The sequence below is a fragment of the Sorex fumeus genome, unplaced genomic scaffold (assembly GCF_029834395.1).
Source record: "Sorex fumeus unplaced genomic scaffold, SorFum_2.1 ptg000054l, whole genome shotgun sequence".
Taxonomy (NCBI): domain Eukaryota; kingdom Metazoa; phylum Chordata; class Mammalia; order Eulipotyphla; family Soricidae; genus Sorex; species Sorex fumeus.
In genome coordinates, this window is record NW_026606111.1 from 50736177 (window position 1) to 50753311 (window position 17135).

General features: G+C 39.3%; 1 pseudogene; it reads right to left on the reverse strand.

Moving 5' to 3' along the window:
• Positions 1-2256: 2256 nt before the first annotated feature.
• Positions 2257-2353, reverse strand: LOC130033865 (uncharacterized; annotated as a pseudogene).
• Positions 2354-17135: the final 14782 nt, after the last annotated feature.

Genomic DNA, 17135 nt, shown 5'->3' on the forward strand with positions numbered 1-17135 from the left:
GACAGTGTTAAACCTCTCAATCCATGAGCATGGGATGTGATTCCATTTCCTCATATACTCTCTTATTTCGTGAAGTAGTGTTTTGTAGGGTTTTTTTTTGGTACAGTTCCTTAACCTTTTTAGTTGATTCCAATATACTCGATTTTCTGAGGTATTATTGTGAATGGGATTGTTTTTCTCTATCTCTTTTTTCTCTTTCATTATTAATATATGGGAAAGCCATGGCGTACCAGATATTGATTTTGTAATATGCTACTTTACTAAACAAATCTATTGTTCCCAGGAGCTTTTTTGGAGATTCTTTGGGACTTTCTAAGTATAGTATCATGTTATCTCCAAATAGTAAAAGCTTGAGTTCTTCCTTTTTTATATGGATGCCCTTGATATCTTTTTTTTTTAACGAAATCATATGGCAAGTACTTCAAGTACTATGCTGTATAGGAGTGGTGAGAGTGGGTAACTTGGTTTGTGCCTGATTGTATTCTGGAATTCTATTTCATTGATTTCTGCTCCAAGCCTTTAGTTTTCTCCCCGTTGAGAATAATGCTTGCTGTGTGTTTGTGATAGTTTGCTTTGACTATATTGAGGAAAGTACTTTCAACTCCCATTTTGTTGAGAGTTTTTCATCATGAATGGGTGCTGGATCTCATCAAATGCTTTATCTACATCTATTGATATGATCATATGACTTTTATCTTTATTTTATTGAGATGGTGTATTCTGTTGATTGACTAGAGAATGTTAAGCCATCCTTGCATCCCCAAGCTAAACCTACTTGGTCATAGTGTGTGATCTTTTGTTGAGTTTCTAGATTCTCTTTGCTGGTATTTTCTTGAAAATTTTTGTATCTGTATTCACAAAGGAAATAGGTCTGTAATTTTCTTTTTTTGTGGTGTCTCTGTCGATTTGAGTATTACGGTGATCTTTGCCTCATAGAAACTATTTGGGAGTATTTCTGTTTCTTCAATTTCCTGGAAAATCTTAAAAATGTTGGAAGCAGTTCCTCTTGAAAGGTTTGAAATAGTTCACTATTGAATCCATCTGGGCCCTGGATTCTGTTTGGGGGTATAATTTTGTCCATCATTTCAATTTCCTTGTTAGTGATAGGTTCAATTATTCCAAATCTTCTTAGTTCAGCCTTGGGAGGTAATTGGAATCCAATAATTTATCAATTTATTCAAGATTCTCTCATTTCCTGCTGCAAAGATTCTCAAAATAATCTCTGATGATCCTATGGATTTCTGTACTTTCTATTAGGATACCCCCCTTTGCATTTCTGATTCGATTTATTAGAATTCTTTCTCTTTGTTTCTTTGAGAGGCTTCTCATGGTTTAATGATCTTATTTATTTTCTCAAAGAACCAGTTTTTGTTCTTATTGGTCTTCTGGATTGTATTTTGGGATTCTAGCTCATTGATGTCTGGTACAAGTTTTATTATTTCCTTCCTCCAGCCTAGTTTGGACTACTTTTGTTGGTTATTTTCCAAAATCTTGAGCTCTAATTTATTCATGTAAGCCCTTTCTTTCTTCCTGATGAATTCTGGCAGAGCTATAATCTTTCCTCTTAACACTGCTTTTGCTGTGTCCCACAAGTTCTGGTAGCTCGTGTCCTCATTCTCATTTGTTTATGGAAACTTTTTATTTCCTCTTTGATTTCTTCCCTAAGCCAACGATTGTTCATTACTTCCCTTAAAGAAAATATTTCCTTGCTGAGCTTCAGTCTGTTTGATCTATCGAGAAGTGACAAAGAAGTGTTGAAATCTCCTACTAGTATTGTGTTACTATCAATGTTTTTCTATAAGTCTATTAGAAGTTGTTTTAAAGTATTTTGCTGGTCTGTCATTAGGATCATATACATTGAGGAGGGTGAATTCTTTCTGATGTACATATCCCATGATCATTAAGAAATGACCTTCACTGTATCTGATAACCTTTAGTTTGAAGTCCATGTGGTCTGATACTAGTATGGCCACTCCAGCTTTGCGGAGGTGATATTTTCTTGAAAACTTGTTTTCCAGCCTTTTACTTTTAGCCCATGGATGCTTTGATTGTTCAGACATGTTTCTTGCGGGCAGCAGAAGGTTGGGTTCAATTTTCTAATTCATCTTCCTATTCTGTGCCTCTGAATTGGCACATTTAGTCCATTGACATTGAGAGAGATTGTTGTTTTGGGGATTTGTGCTCTCTTTATGTATAATTTTTGTACTTGTGTGGATTGTCTTAGCTTAAAGTATACCTGTTAATTCTTCTTGCAACAAAAATATGGAATGCTTTACAAGTTTGCATGTTATCTCTGTGCAAGGACCATGCTCATCATTGTATCATTTCCATTTTAGTATATGTGTTATCAAACCTAGTAGGAGTAAATTTTTCCATATTTTTCGCTTCTTATTACTTTGAGTGTTGTCCTTCCTCACTCCTATGGCAGACAATGATTCCTAATCAAGGAATCTATTTCAAAGCAGCATGAATAATAAATAGATTTAGAACTTTAATGTCCCAGAAATAAAAATGTGGTTTTTACTATATTATCGTTTACCATACCCTAGGCATCAGTTTTACAAAATAATTCTTTTGGAAGATGGTATATGAGTTTGTTTAATGTTGTTCCCTGAATCCTTCATTAAGGACATTAAAATAGAGCCTTTTGCTGTTCTCACCTCAGTCCTGTGTACATCTCCAGGAAAAGGTGAATGGTGTTGTCTGCACTTTGACCACCTTGAATGTATGTAGGATTTTTCTCCTGAAGGATGAGGTGAGGATCATATTGATGATTTCATTCCACCTTATTACAAGTTCAACTTGAACGGAAGGTGAGACTCATGAGGCTCCTATAAAGGACAGAACAAAGGGTCTCAGTGAAGTTTAATGGCCAACTCATATTAACAACATAGATGACTCATAGTAACCTGTGTGCATCTTTGTGTGTAGTGAGTTTCATATCTACTGATAGTGATTGTCAGTCATGACACATGGGCAAAACAGACCTGTAATTAAAAATCTAGTTCTCTGAGCAGAGTGGGGTCTCTGAGGTGATTGAACAAGTGTGTAGTAATTTATTACTAAGCACATAAGTATTTTGAATGATGTGTACTTTTCGATCTAAAATTAATTCCAAATATGTCTAAAATGACAGTGTCCTGACCTCGCACCTGGCTTTTCTCACCGAGGCCACTTGGAGGTGCCGGGGTGAGTTTCCCTCACCGCCCTGATTAGAGCCCCGGCAGCTGAAGACCTCTGCAACCAGCCATAGGTACGCTTAAGACCACCCTTCCCAAGATTGAAGGAGCCTCTTGCATGAAGGAAATGGAAGAGGAACCCAGATGTGCGGGACCGGGGGATGAGATCTCCATGGCTGCTCAGATCAAGACTGTGCCCCCTCCTTCCAAATCCCCCATCTTCTAATAATTAAGTGCTACAACCACGAACTGCTCCTGGATCCATGTAATGCCATCAATGGCCAACATCCAGAGACTGGATCTTATTTAGAAGACAGCTACTCTGATAGTCCAGTTCTCACTCTCAGAGAACCTGGTAGGCTTCTGTGAGTATTTTGCCCGCATGGCGGAGTCTTTGTTTCTGGTCACTGTTTCTACTGAGGTACAGAAGCTGCTTAATTTAAGATAGTTCCCTTTGTTTATCTCTGTTTCCAGTTGCTTGTCAAGTGGCGTGTTATATTTGAAGATACCTTTAGCTTCAATGTTGTGGAGGGATTTGCCGACCTTGTCATCAATGAGCCTGAGGGATTCTGGTCTGATGTTGAGTCCTTTGACCCATTTTTATCTGACTTTTGTGCATGGTGTTAGGTAGAGGTCTGAGCCATTTTTTTTTTTTGCATGTAGCTGTCCAGTTTTTTTCTGCACCGTTTGTTCAGAAGGACTCTCTTGATCCACTTCACATTTCTTGCTCCCTTATCAAAGATTAGATGATTATATATTTGAGGGTGTGTGTCAGTATATTCAATCCTTTTCCATTGGTCTGCAGCTCTGCCTTTGTTCCAGTACCATGCTGTTCTCATTATTATCGTTTGTAGTAGAGTTTGAGGTTGGGGAATGTGATGCCTCCATTGTCTTTTCCCCAAGAATTGCTTTAGCTATTCGTGTGCGTTTGTTGTTCCATGTGAATTTCAGGAGTGCTTGATCAATTTCTTTGAAGAATGTCATGGGTATCTTTATAGGGATCAAGTTGAATTTTTACAATGCTTCGTGGAGAATTGCCATTTTGACAATGTTAAATCTCCCATTCCATATGCAGTATATATGTTTCCATTTCCTCGTGTCTTTTTTAATTTCCTGATATATAGGTCCTTTACCTCTTTAGTTAAGCTGATTCCAAGGTTCTTGATTTTCTGTGGCACGATTGTGAATGGGATTGCTTTTTCATGTCACTTTCTTCTCTCTCATTACTTCCATATAAAAAAGCCATAGACTTTTGGGTATTGAGTTTATAGCCTGCAATTTTACTATAAATGTCTATTGTCTCTGGGAGTTTTTCGTAGAGATTTTAGTATTCTCTGAATATAGTATGATATCTTCTGTGAATAGTGAGAGATTATTTCTAACTTTCATACATGAAAAACCCTTAATATCTTTTTCTTATCTCTTTTCTCTTCCAAGTACTTCCAGTACTACATTGAAGAGAAGTGCCAAAATGAATTTTTACTTAGCACATTCTGTCTGTAAATTTCTATGCTAAGAACGGTGGAAGAAACAGTGATATCTTAGTAATTTACAAGTAAATTATGAAGACAGATCACTTAAAAGAATTTCGTTGTATAAATTTCAAAATGTGTAGCTTTTATTAAATATATTAAGAATAAATCGTAGGTCTTGATTATACCATGAAGATTATTTTCCTGTTAGAAGTTACCCTTCTAAAATGCAATAAAGAGACACATTTTGAAAATGTTGATTACTCGTTAATTCAGTCAAGGTATGTTAGTAGTCTGGTTGTGCAATGCCTGCAGGAATTCAACCTGTACCCTCAGGTGAGTGCATCAACAGTCTGATTGTGTCTTCATGCTTCCCGATAACCTCAAATGGCCACTGTGCCTCTGGCTGGCTCCCAACAACTCAGGACTACGTTTCCCGAGAAATTAAACTCCCGAAAGATATGTGGGAGCCATGTTAACATACCACCCCAGGCTCAGCTATACAAGCTAATGGATTGGTCTTGTTTCAGAGACCCATAGACAAATCTGGAAGATATCAACAGCCACAGTTAACCTTGGACCTGCAAAAGGCTGAAGACACTAGGGTAAATCAGAGGGAGGCAGGTTAGTTTGGTGCCCACCCAACCAGAACCCAGTGCAGCCACTAGCTCCCACAATCCAAAATCGCCACCATGCTCTCCTCTGGTTTCCATCGTCTCAGGATGGCTCTCACTGAAATATAACAGCTGAAAATTCGGATATGCGGGTTTTGTGACTGAAATCTCCAGGCTTTCTCTGGGCAGGATGGGCATCCCACCCCCACTGCCCTGTACTTACGGAAGCCTCAGGAGTCATTTCCATACCTCAAAGCTACTCCAGGCTTACCTTCCTGATAAAAATGCTAAATTACTTGCACAAACATGACCTCTTAGTACCTGTATGAGACCCTTAATGCACAAACTAAAAAGGAGACAGAGAGAAAGAATTAAAGAGCCTGCCATAGAGACACACTGGGGGTGGGTGTAGGGTGTTGGGGGATGGTTTTAGGGAACCAGGAATATTGGTTTTGGGAAATGTACACTAGAGGAGGGACGGATGTTGGATCGTTGTATGACTGGAAGCAAATTATGAATAGATTTGCAATGGTCTATCTCACAGATATTGGATAAAACATTAAAAATATATATCCTTCATTTGTACCTCAGAATACTGATGTATCTATAAAACCCAGCATATCTATTTTTGTGTTCTCTGTAGGAAAAAAATGTTAATCACCTGTGTGCCAATAGCTTGTAGAAAGCTAAACACAAAGATATATCAATGAATGTCTTTGGCATGAATACTGTAATTGCAGCTATGTTATGTTTTAGAATAAGTTCATGGACAAGACGTCAAGAGGAGCAGTGGCAAAGTGCATCAATGTTGAATGGATAATGTTTCAGGAGCGTGCAAGGGAGATGGGAAGATTTGGCATGAGTAAAGGGAAGAAACAGAAGAGTGAAGTACTAATAAGTATCGTGAGAAAAATGCAAGGGAGGACATTTCCTGGCAAGTGTCACACTCTGTTGAGATTTGGGTGAGGATAAGTATTAGAAAGTATCTTTCCCATTTAGTGGTAAAAAGGTAACTTTGATGGGTGTATATAAAATTTACTTTAACGATTAGAATTACCAAGAGATACAAAGTTACAAAGTTGCTCATAATTGAGTTTCAGTCATCTAATGTTCTAGAACCTTTCCAGTATATTGGGGCATTTTTGAAGGAATATCCCTGGTGCGAAGACTAGGGCATCTGAATCTTAACACATTTCACCAAATATATGATCTGTACTCACATGATTTACACTGTCTCCCCTGCTCTTTGATTTATGTTTTCATGCAATATTTCCTTGTGAACCTCACCTCAAGTGAGGCTCCCTAATTAAGACAAGTACATGTTTCTGGGGTACTACATATTTTTTGGTTGCTGGGAGAGTCTGTAAAGCAATGCTCAGGAGGTGTGGGGGCACCACAGACAATTTTCAGAAAACGTGGCCATGGTGCTTGGGGTCCTCTGAGGCTATATAGCCTTTGATACTCTGGCAATCAGGTGGTGCTGGGAGTCAAATTGAGTGCATGTGACACAAGTTCCATAAGCACTACACTATCTCCTGCAGCCCTGGGTATTAGAATTATGTCAGCATTCTGAGGTCCTCCCTTTTGTCACAAAGAAGAGACTTGTGCAGGAGAAAGTGGAAGAGACTTTAGGGTTTAGCTAGGTTGACTGAGTAGCTGGTGATACCATTAAGATTGGAACATAAAGTAAAAATAAAACAAGAGCCCCGTGCCTTTTCCGGCTGAATTCGACACCCTCCACAGGGGTACACCTGCGGACAACACCTGCAGCAGCTCCTTTGGACTATCCATCACCTAATCAGCCCTCCCCTCCAGGTGGGTAGAGGGAGCACCACTCCTCCACTCCTCACCACCAGCCCCCCACCTTTTCCTGCAGAACTGGACACCCTCCAGCAGGGGACACCTGAGGCAGCTCCATGGGATTTTCCATTGCTCCTCCTACATTCCAGGATCCTGGGTGGGAGTGACCCTGGGATGGGCCAGGGGCGTTGCCACCATATAGGGAGCGTTTCCTCCCAGAAGTGGGCGTGGCCTTCTCCCGGGTGGCCAGCCACAGTTATATTTCCCAATCTGGGCTCTCAGGATTTTCATCTCTCACTTTGTCGCCTAATACCGACTAAAAATTTCTGACCACCTCTACTAGAATACAACAACATCCCACTCGCCTACTCCATTTATAACAAAAGACCTGTATGAAATGTGCTGTACAAGCTCAAAACTAAAAAGTACCTCCTCCAAAGCGCAAATCTCCACCACAAGGAGAATATGTAGAAAAGAATCCCGAATCCTCAACCGAGGTTTTCCACAATTGCACTCTCTTTGATAAAGAATTCCAGGATAAATTGCAGAGGGTGTTCAAGGACCTACTCAAAGAATCAATGGAAGAGATATCCAAAGACTAAAAGAAGAAATGAAAAAAACAATAGAAAAGAGAGCCAAGAAAATACAGGAAGAAAAGAGAACAGAATTTTAAAAAGCTACAAAAAGAAGATTCACAAATAAAGGATTCAGTGGATGAAATTAAAAACTTAGTAAGTGCCCTTAGCAATAGGATAAGTGCAGCTGAATTTAGGATCAGCGAGCTTGAAGGTGAGCAACAGAAATCCCACTGGGAAGAACAAGCAATAGCAAAAGACCTCAAAATGGCTCTAAGGAGAATCAGAGACCAAGGGGATGACGCCAAGAGGAACAACATTAGAATCATTGGAGTACCAGAAGGACAGGGAAACAACCCCAATGAAAAAGCTAGAGTAAAAGAAACCATTGCTGAAAAGTTCCCAGAGTTAAGGAAAGCAGACATTCAGATCCAAGGAGCCAGAAGGGTACCAGCTAAAGGAGACCCCAGAAAAAACACTCCAAGCATATCATAGTCAGAACGATGGATGCTGTGGACAGATACACAATATTACTAGCAGCAAGGTCAAAGAAGGAAATTACATACAAAGGAGCACCCCTTAGATTCACAGCAGACCTATCAGTGGAAACCCTCAACACCGAAGGCAATGGTGGGATATAGTGAAAAAATTCAAAGAAATGAACGTCTCACCGAGAATACTCTATCCAGCAAAACTCCCACTCAAATTCGATGGAACGATACACCACTTTTTAGATAAACACAAACTCAGGAACTTCATACACTCAAAACCAAATCTAAAAGAAGAACTAAAGGGGCTCCTGTAAGAAAAGAAGGAAAACACGTGTAAACACAAACAACTCCTACAGGAAGATGGCACAAAACCCCATGACAATACTCTCCCTTAATGTCAATGTCTAAATGCACCTACTAAGAGACACAGAGTGGCAAAATGGATCCAGAAACTGAAACCAGCATTCTGCTTTCTACAAGAAACTCATCTGAACAATGAGAGCAAACACAGACTCAAAGTGAAAGGATGGAAAACAATCCTGCAAGCAAACAGCTCCTTCACAAAAGCTGGGATGGCCACACTAGTATCCGACAACATTAATGTCAGGCTGAAAAAGATTAGAAGGGACAGTGAAGGCCACTTTCTCTTCATCAAGGGATACATACAACAGGAAGAAATCATACTCTTAAATGTATAAGTACCTAATGAAGGAACAGCTAGATACTTAAAACAACTGCTAACAGATTTTAAAGAGGAGAGTGCTAGCAACACAATAGTAGATGGAGACTTCAACATCGCCTTATCACCTCTGGATAGATCAACAAGAACAAAACTCAGCAAGGAAACATTGGCTTTGAATGAAGAAATAGAAGAGAAAAGACTTATAGACCTATACAGGCTTTACACGCCCCAAAGAAAGAATACACATTCTTCTCCAGTGCTCCTGGAACATTTTCCAAAATCGACTATGTGCTAGGCCACAAAACATACCTCAATAGAATCAGGAAGATAGAAAGAGTACCAACAATCTTTTCAGACCATGATGCACTGAGGATAGATGTGAATCACATACAGACACGGACAACCAAATCGAACACCTGGAAAATAACCAAGTCACTGCTGAACAATGTGTGGGTCAAGAAGGACGTCAAGGAAGAAATCAAAAGATACCTGGAAACAAATGAGAACGAAGACACGAACTACCAGAGCTTATGGAATGCAGCTAAAGCCCTATTAAGGGGAAAATTCATAGCTCTGCAAGCATATCTATGGACGGAAGAAAAGATGCACATAAGCAACTTATTTCACAGCTCAAGATCATAGAAAAGGATCAAGAAAAGGAGCCTAAATCGGACAGAAGGACAGAGATCATAAAACTTAGAGCAGAAATCAACGACATGGAAACCTAAGAAACAATCCGAAAGATCGATGAAACCAAGAGCTGGTTCTTTGAGAAAATAAACAAGATAGATAAACCACTAGCAACACTCACAAAGAAACAGAGAGAGAGAAAACTAATAAACCGAATCAGAAATAAAAATGGAGATATCACAATGGAAACCAAAGAAATTCAAAAGATCATCAGAGACTACTTTGAAAGTCTGTATGCCAAGAAGAAAGAGAAGTTAGAAGAAATGGATAAATTCCTGGATTCCTGTAATCTCCCAAAAATGAGTCAAGAGGATATAAAATACGTGAATAGACCTAGTCATAAAAATGAAATTGAAACTGTCATCAAAATTCTTCCCAAAAACAAAAGCCCAGGTCCAGATGGATTCACTACCGAATTTTTCCAAACATTTAAAGAGGATCTACTGCCCGTACTTCTCAAACTTTTCCAGGAAATTGAAAAAAAAAAACTCTCCCAAACAGTTTCTATGAATCCCATATCTCTCTAATACCAAATGGAAACAAAGACACCACGAGAGAAGAAAACTACAGGCCGATATCACTGAAGAACACGGAGGAGAAAATTCTGAACAAAATACTAGGAAAGAGAACTCAACAGCTCATCAAAAAGATCATACACCATGACCAAGTGGGATTCATCCCGGGGATGCAAGGATGGTTTAACATTCGGAAATCAATCAACATAATCCATCATATCAACAAAAGATAAAAATCATATGATCATATCAATAGATGTAGAGAAAGCAATTGAGAAGATCCAGCATCCGTTTATGATGAAAACCCTCGCCAAATTGGGGATAGAGGGGACTTAACCCAATATAGTTAAAGCCAGCTACCACAAGCATACAGCAAGCATCATCCTCAATGGGGAAAATCTGAGAGTGTTCCACCTAAGATCAGGAACGAGATAAGGATTCCGACTCTCTCAACTGCTGTTGAACATAGTACTGGAAATACTAGCAATAGCAATTAGGCAAGCAAAAGAGATTAAGGATACTGGAACAAAGGTAGAGCTGCAGAGCTATGGAACGGGGTTGAATATACTGACATCTCCCCTCAAACATATGACCATCTAATCTTTGAAAAAGGGGCAAGAAATGCGAATTGGAGTAAGGAAAGTCTTTTTAACAAATGGTGCTGGCAAAACTGGACGACTACGTGCAAACTACTGGGCTTCGATCTCTGCCTAACACAATGTACAAAAGTAAGATGAAAATGGATCAAAGACCTAAACATCAGACCGGAACCTATAAGGTACATTGAAGACAAAGTTGGCAAAACCCTCCATGACATTGAAGCTAATGTTATCTTCAAGGATGTCACGTCACTGGTCAAGCACGTGGGAATATTTTAAACTAAGAAGCTTCTGCGCCTCAAAAGAAACAATGACTAAAATACAGAGAGAGTCTACAGAATGAGGAAGGATATTCTCCAAATACACATCTGAGAAGGGGTTGATATCAAATATATACAAAGTACTGATTGAACTCCACAAGAAGAAAACATCCAACCCCAACAAAAAATGGGGCAACGAAATGAACAGAGACTTAATCAAAGAAGAAATCCGAATGGCTAAAAGGCACATGAGAAAATGCTCTACATCTTTAATCATCAGGGAGATGCGGATCAAAACAACAATGAGATATCATTTCACACCACAGACACTGGCCCACATTCAAAAAAACAAAGGCAACCTTTGTTGGCACGATGTGGTGACAAAGGGACCCTCTTTCACTGCTGGTGGTAATGCCGACTGGCCCAACCCTTTCGGAAAATAGTAGAGATGATTCTCAAAAAATTAGAATTTGAGCTCCCATTTGACCCAGCAATACCACTCCTGAGAATATACCTCGGAGGAGCAAAAAAGTATAGTCGAAGTGACCCCTGCACTTATTTTTTCATTGCAGTACTATTTACAATAGCTAGAATATGGAAAAAACCCGATTGCCTGAGAATAGATGACTGGTTACAGAAACGTTGGTACATCTACACAGTGGAGTACTATGTAGCAGTTAGAAAAAAATGAAGTCATGAAATTTACTTACAAGTGGTACTGCATGGAAAATATTATGCTAAGCGAAAAGAGTCAGAAAGAGAGGGACACATATAGAAAGACTGCATTCAACTGGATAACATAAAGTAGCAAACTAAGAGAATAACAACAAGAACAGCTGTGATAAATACCAGGTTCTTCACTCCATGGCTTAGATACCAGCCTCACACTCTAGGGGTAAAGGCAGCTCAGATAGAGAAGGGAGCACAAAAAATAGTTGCTGAGAAGATCCACCCAGAATGGGAGATACATGCTGACAGCAGTCTATAGACAGATCATGATTGCCACCCTAAGTCTCTCCTATAGATTATAGCACCGAAAAGGAGAGATAGAAGAAAACGGAGTGCCCTGCCACAAAGGCAGGGCAGGATGGGGGATAGGGGGTGTGAGGGATACTGGGAAAGGTAGGGGTGAAGAATGGGCTCTGGTGTTGGGGTGGGTACTCAATCATTGTATAACTGAAACCCAAGCACACAACTTTTAAGTCCACAACTGTAACTCATGGTGTTTAATAAAACAAAACAAAACAAAATAAAACAAGAGAAAGGTCTAACAATAGCAAACAGGACTGTAGTACTCAAAACATTTGGAAACAGGAACATTGGCAAGTATTTTTAAATAAGCATCCAGGAGAGAATGTAGCATTGTGAGGGAACAAATCTACTGTATGGATTCATCTCATCCTCGAAATGGAAAATGACAATGTGTTACAGTTACAAATTTTCAAATAAGTTATATACCATCTACTTTTTGCTGTGTTTCTATGCTTTGCCAAGTATGATTCTAATTTTTAAATTTACTTTAATAATTAAAACAGTATTTGCCTGCATTAATATTTTAATTAATGTTTTATTGAAATATTTTTAAAATTATTAAAAATGTTTTATTAAAATGTCATTTTAAAAAACAAACATATAGTCCAAACAGCTATTGCAGTATGTAGAGGGTGTGTACCTTGTATGCAGCTAACCTGAGCTCAGTCCCCAGAACCCTGAGCATGCCAGGAGTGATCTCTGGATACAGAGTGGGAAGTGAGCCCGGAGGACATCTAGGTGCACACCCCTCCCCACAAAAAAGGAAGAAAAGAAAAGAAAAACATATAAATGATTCTTGAGTAACATAGAGAATAAGAGTGCTAACTCCTATATAACTTTTGAAAATCGTCAAATTTAAGAGATAGTCTGCTATTGGCCAAGAAGATGGTTTTTTAAAATACAAATTATCGACCATCTATCTTCACTCCCATTCCTTCCCATTCCAGTCGTCGCATGATGTTCTCAAGGGTAGGACTGAAGAATTTTGGTGAAATGGTATCACCCTGGCACACCCCTCTCTTGACATCAACGATTACTTCTTTGTAGAATGGTGAGATCCTGGTAGTGAATCCGCAATACAGCTCACGGAGGATCCTGAAGTATTGGGCTTGAATGCCCTGATTGGCTAGGGCTTCAATGACTGCTTCCGTCTCAACAGAATCAAAAGCCATTTTAAATCAATGAACGTTAAACAGAACGGCATCTTGAACTCCCGAGAAAACTTAATGAGCTTGGTTATCGTGTGGATATGGTCGATGGTGCTGAATCCTTTGTGGAACCCGGCTTGCTCGTATGGTTGTCCTTCATCTAGTGTTCTGCCAATCCTATTTAGGATGACTCGTGTGAACAACTTGTAGATGACAGACAATAGGCAGATCGGGCGATGGTTGCCAATGTCATGGATGTCTCCCTTCTTGAACAGTAGTACGGTCCTGCTGGTTTTCCGTTGGGACGGAACCTCGCATTCAGACAGGTAGCGAGTGAAGAGCCAAGCCAGTGTATTGATGAGTACTGATGGCAGGTTCTTCAGGTGTTCAGGTCTGACCTTGTCTGGCCCAGGTGCTGTTTGTTTCTTTACCGACAAAATTGCGTGTCGGATTTCGGAAGGGAGAACGTTGGGAAAAACATATCCATCCTGTGGAATTTGGTATGTCGGCAAGTGGACATGGCTATCGAAGAGATTTGAGTAGAAGTCATGGATAATCTTCTACATTGCCATTCTGGAGGATCTGATTGATCCATCAGGACGTCGGAGGGCAGTCATCTTGGTCTTATAGTTGGCGAAGGACAGGCGGGCCTTACGAATACTTTTCCCGGCTTCTGCCGCATCTACCAGTACTTCTGCTCTTCTCTCTTTGAGGTCTTCCTTGTTCGCATCTCTGCACTTCTTTGCGAGCTTGGACATTAGCTTGTGGTTGCCTGAGGCATGCGCCAAACCATGCTGGCGAATTAGCTCAAGAGTTTTCGAAGATAGGCGATTTTTTGTGGCTATCTCTCTCTTGGCGTTCCTCGCACATTCATGGAGGTGCTGAACCAGTGGATTGTATTCCTCGTCAATGTTGTCAACAATGGCATCTTCCCATGTTGCCCCAATAGTAGCAAAGAGTTCCCAGTTGGTGGTCATTCTGGGAGATCTCTTTTTGAACTTTGCAGCCCTTTCTCCCCGCTCTGTGAAGTAGAATTTTGCATGAAGGAGACGGTGGTCCGATCCCGTTCGAAATTATGGGACAACAGCAACTTCAGTCAGGCAAAACCATTGATTGAATATGATGTGGTCTATTTCGTTGTGGAATCGTCCACCGGGAGACTCCCATGTCCATCATTTAGATTCTGCCTTCTGGAACTGTGAGTTACCATGAATGGTCTTGGTCAACATGATGAACTCAGACAGTCTCTCACCCTGTTTGTTCCATTCTAGGCCATGGGTCCCGATGTGAAGTTCTTCAGCTGATCTTCTCGGTCCGATCTTGGCATTAAAATCACCCACAATGATCTTGTAGAAGGTGTGGTCTTCATTATAGAACTCCTCTAGCTCCATGTAGAACTTCTTGATTTCTCTTTCATCATAATGAGATGTTGGTGCGTAGACAACGAAGATAGTGTGGTCTATAAACCTGTAAATTTGATACATTTAAAAATTTATAATGGATTTTACAATAGTCTTTCAATTATGTATTTACATTAGTCCATATACAAGCATGATTTTTAAAAAATAAATTTCAGTGACAATAAAATTTTGGTGTTTTTCATAATTGTAATGATTTACTGCTCAGTCTATATTGATGTGAACATTTTTATCTATTTGTCTAATTTTCTGATTGTTTATTTAAGATCAGTAGTTAACAGCTAACTTAACGATGACTGATTTTGTGGCTCAGGGCTAAAGCACTTGGCTTGCGTGTATGAAACTTTGGGTTGGCCTCCTGCCCTACCCACTGTGCTGCAAGAGTTATATAAAATATACTAATAATAAGACCTAATGATGTTGGTGAACAATGCAATATAAATGTTTATTTAGTAATTTTCTTGATTTGTTAATGAAATGTGTAAGCTCTTGAGTATAATGGGAGTATTTTTCTAACATAAGAGTCTGAGGAAGGTGAAACTGTTATAACTGTCCTGTAGGATTCCATCTCCCTAGCCTGCTTCATTCTACCTCTCTCTCTATCCAATCCAGTCTTCTTCTTGGGAATCTGACCTCCTGATTGGCTAGCCTCTACCTTTCAACTGCCTAACTTATGACATCATTCTCCCACCCAACCAACCACCAACTGGTAGAATCTTGGGGTTGGTACCGCTTGACCTTGAGCCTGGAAGTTGGTGGCGGAAAGAGATGGTACTAGGAGAGTTAATGTAGTGATGGATGGATGGGAAGGAAACCGGGAAGGGTAGGGAACTGGACAGCTGGTCATCAGCATGGGAGATTTGGTAGATGTTTTCTAAATACTTTAACATGTTTTTCGTAAATGATAAGCAAAACAAAAATACGAAAATAAGATAGGTTCCAAAGAAGAGGTTACATATAAGACCGAGAGAGCTGAAAGGGCTGGCATTCCTTCTGGAGCTTTCAATCATACCAATTACTAAAGATGGTATTTTCACATCACTTAGCTGTGGAGAGGAATAGTGAGAAACAGAATGCCACCAGAAAAGCAAACTGGATGACCACCTTTCATAAATGCCAGGTGAAATGTGTTCATGAAATTTGTTCACATGTATCCCAAGTGCAAGTGTATTAACAGGAACATATATTTCACTAAGTCTGCTTGGTACCAGTAACTACTTTGGTGGAAATGGAAGAAAACAAATGCAGTTTCTGACAGACGTGAGTCTAAACTGCTAATCAATTTTCCCAGGAAAGGGTAGTTTAATGGCTGTGAACAGAAAAATTTGAAAAGTGTTTTGCTACCTTTCATGTATGGCTAGAGGAAAATGATCCCAGTCATCTCTCAAAACTAACAAGCTTCAACTCCCTTCAAGGACAGTTGTATTCAGTGAGGAAAAAATGCTGGGAGAAAAGTCTGAAATGATGGGAAAAGAGACAATAAGTTCAAAAGGAAGGACATGAAATTTGGGTTCCTCTGAAAACAAAGCTTGAAACCACAAGATCTGGTGATCACACGATTTACTGGGAATGGGATCTGTGGAGGATAGGAGTGATATCAGGGATGTGAACAAGGAACATCCAAGTTAAGGAAGACTTAGCTAGCTGATTACCCCATGGGCAACATGATTCCAAGACTACCAGAACTTACCAAGGAATTTACTTTAATTTTCTTTCTTTTATATGGTCACTTACAACATGTATTCTTTGACTTCTTCAACAGAATTTGCAAATGATTTTTAATTATTAAAAAAGTTTTATTAACATGTCTTTATTAAAAGGAAACATATAGGCCAAAGAGCTAGTGCAGTATGTAGAGGGTGTTTACCTTGTATGCAGCTAACCTGAGCTTAGTCCCCAGATCACTGTCCCTGCCAGGAGTGATCTCTGGATAGAGTTAGAAGTGAGCCCAGAGCAAATCTGGGTGTGTTACCCTCCCACAAAAAAGGAAGAAAAGAAAAGAAAAACATATAACTGTTTCTTGAGTAACATAGAGGTTAAGGGTGCCAACTGCTGTATAACATTTGAAAACCCCCAAATTTAAGAGATAGTCTGCTGTTGACCAAGAAGATGTTTTTTTAATAATATTTACTCACATTGTCTGCATGTAATGCTATTTGTGGCCTGTAAGTCTGTAAATTTTGATACATTTAAAAAAATTATAATGGATTTTATAATGGACTTTATAATGAATTTGTATTTTAGAGTAATAAGTGATAAATTGTATTTCTGTTTTTGTGGGGTATTTGGGCCATAGTATGTGGTGCTTGGGACTTCTGACTCTGTGCTCAAGTGTCATTCCTGGTGATGCCAGCCATTAAGTTCAGTTGACTGTGTTCATGGTAAGTGCTTTAACCCCTCTACTAATTCCGGGGGGCCAATCAAATAATTTATCTGCATATATTTTATGCATGCATGGCATACTTTGTCTTAGATTTTTTGTATTTCTAGGATATATTGATCGTTTATAATTATTTTACATCAATACCAACCTCCAAAAAAGTTTCAAAATATAATTATTGACAAAAAATCATACAGAGGTCCAAATTTGTATTGTTCATGGGATAACTATATTAAGAAGAAAATAGAACCACAATAAACATACAAGTAAAATGAAGGTA